Source organism: Centrocercus urophasianus, unplaced genomic scaffold (assembly GCF_019232065.1).
Source record: "Centrocercus urophasianus isolate 14NV4802_14NV808 unplaced genomic scaffold, USGS_Curo_1.0 seq_16, whole genome shotgun sequence".
NCBI classification, from domain to species: Eukaryota; Metazoa; Chordata; class Aves; order Galliformes; family Phasianidae; genus Centrocercus; species Centrocercus urophasianus.
In genome coordinates this window covers 18,285,465-18,288,123 of record NW_024884711.1, presented here as the reverse complement: position 1 = coordinate 18,288,123, position 2,659 = coordinate 18,285,465, and the positions used below count along the sequence as shown (strand labels likewise).

Sequence of the window (2,659 nt, the reverse complement as noted above, 5' to 3'; positions counted from 1 at the left end):
GTCCCCGCCCGGCCCTCCTCCGGCCCTCCTCCGCCCCTCCGCCTCCCGTTCTCCTCCCGTTCTCCTCCCGCTCCCGCCCCTCTCCGCCCTCTCGGCGGGAGCGGCGCCCTCACAGGCGGCCGCGCAGGGGGCCGGCCCGAGCCGAGCCGGGCTGCTCTGCCGCCGTGCAGAGGGCGGTTGTTGACGGCCCTCGGGGGCGGTTGCAACGGGCGGCGGGGCGGGCGGGGTGAGGGCCTCGTCCCGCCCCACGCACACGCGGCGCTCCCCGCGACTGGGAGCTGCTGGATGTGCCCTGTGGGAGCCCCACGGCTTCTGCAGAGCCCTGGGCTTCTGTGCGAGCTGCCTTCCTGGCGGTCCCTCCCTCCTCAGGTGTCCGCGTGGTGCTGACCGCGGGCTGGGAGAGGTTTTAAGGCTGTCAACAGACACAAATCTCCTTTTTACGCAAGCAAAGCGTATGCTGACGGATAACAGTCATATGCTTCCCCATGCTCACATCGGGGCGTGTAGGCTTCAGTATGGTAATCGCCAATTAACAGGGACCTGCAATCTTGATGACTGCTAAATGTTTGTAATTGGAATGTAATTTGTCTGTATGCTGACTCTGTGTCTTTCAAATACTGCTGTTCAAAATTGACTTTCACATTTTATGCGGTAAACTGTTTTTTTTTTCCCTGAGATGTTCTTTGCTAATGAAAAATTGAAGTCGCTGTGAAGAAATACCCTTTATATACCAGCTCGTATCGTGTTGTATTAAAAGTAGGTAAAAGAGCTAAATATGAATAGCTAAACAGACCTTCTGAAATGGTTAAATTCCATTTATTGGCAAATTAGAAGTCTGAAGAAAGTCTAGTTGAAGAAACTTGTCTTTGAGGCAGAGAGTCTGCAACTGTTTCTTTATTTGGAAGGCAGTCAGTGCTTCATACAGGATAGCTGTTGAACACTAATTAGACACCGCACAACAAACGCTTGGGGACATATTCTAGCACAAATTTAGAAGCCTGGTATGTTCAGGAGTAAAGACAAATGTCATTACAAGGGAGAAACTGACACTGAGTGGAGTCTATGCCACTTTTTTTTTTTTTTTTTTTTTTTTTTTTTTTGAATTACTGTTTCCACAGAATCACTCAACAGATAACATCATGTTAGTAGTTACTAATGTATTCATCCACTTTCTTCGGTGCTAGGGATACTGCCTGCAACTGTTAAGGAAGCAGCTGGCTTTTTAATACAAATAAACCAGGCTCTGAGACTGTCAATCTTCTTTGTTTGACAGAGAGGAGTTCCCGCCTGCACTGAAAGAATAGCTCAACATCTGTCATCCCATTCTCTGCCATGGCCCAAAATCAGGAAGACTACAGCTGTCCTGCTCCTTTCAGATACTTCTGGGATAGAGAGGTAGGAGGACTGAGTGTTTGGTCAGCGTGTTCATCACGCATTAAGCAAGGCTCTACAAGACCTTGCATGTAATTGTATTGTTTTCCCACTGCCTGAATAGCAGAATTTGCAGTTTAAAAGGTCCTATGTGCTCTCTCTCTCTCTCTCTTTTTTTTTTTTTCCTAACTAGTTCAGTCTGAACTCACATTTGTTAATAGAATGCATTTTAATTGAATTTAAAGTGGTTAGTGATAATTTATACCTAAGTGTGTGGCACATGGGCATGTAAATTTCAGATTTATGCATGAGCATAAAGCAGAAAATATTTGTTCTTACAGGCTGGGAATTATACTACAACTGCTGAGTGCTGGATGAAGATGAAAATGAGAGATATACATTAGTGCATTCCTTGCAAGCCCCAAAATAGTATCTTTTATGATATCTCTGTATGGAAAAGAGGGAAAGGAATGGGGAGGAAGGGAAGAGGCTGGGAAGAATATGTTATCATTTTAATAAATGTTTAACCACAAACTTTCATCAGTTCATTTGTTTAATATCTAGCAAACTAGTAAATATACATATGTATATATATAAAATAGAAATTCAAGACAATTTTTTGAGTGAATGATACTATTTTCTTACAGTAGCAGTCAAGTTAGAAGTCAGTGGTAGATTGTGTGTTTCTTTTCTTACAGCCACAATTGAGAGCTGCTGCAATAAACATCAGAGTCCAAACCAGTGGCAATTACTTTAGGTATACACCTCTCCAACCTGCAGTTTAAACTTCACAGTCCTAAGATTTGGGGAAAGCATAACAAAGTGTAAAATGCTCAGAGGAATTTAGGTACTGTGAAAACAGCAGAATGCACAAACTGAAGTTAGGCCTTCGGGCTCCTTGTCATACCTATGGTGACAGTCAAGCTGTGGTTGTGTGGTGATTCTGATTTGGCTGACATCCATGCTGCTGAAAGAACAGCTCAGCTGCACTGTCATGCTGTTACCTCCTACGTAGACTGAAGTGTGTTACACAATGTTTACTTGCTGATCTTTGGCACAGAAAAATGACGGCAAAAAAAAGGTGGTTTCTCAGCAAGGCTGGTCTTCATTCATTTAGGATTTTATAAATAAAAATAAATTAATTACATTTTTTCCACAGATGTACCCGTGTAATCCCAAGAAATTTATTTTTAGGAAGTGATTAAAAAAAGCAGGTTTAGGTTCACAGACTCTACTGCAGAATGCAGAAGTAAAAAACACCAGAAATATGAAAATCTGCACTGAAGAA

The 2,659-nt window shown here is 43.5% G+C and overlaps 1 long non-coding RNA gene across 2 annotated transcripts; it reads left to right on the top strand.

Annotated features, from left to right (window-relative positions):
• Positions 1 to 270: 270 nt before the first annotated feature.
• LOC122159658 lies at positions 271 to 1,860 on the top strand. Of its 2 annotated transcripts, none has more exons than XR_006168575.1 (3): positions 271 to 369; positions 1,274 to 1,395; positions 1,713 to 1,860. It is a non-coding gene; the product is annotated as an uncharacterized LOC122159658 (long non-coding RNA). The 2 variants fall into 2 exon arrangements; XR_006168574.1 differs by lacking the exon at positions 271 to 369 and adding an exon at positions 389 to 518.
• The last annotated feature ends 799 nt before the right edge of the window (positions 1,861 to 2,659 follow it).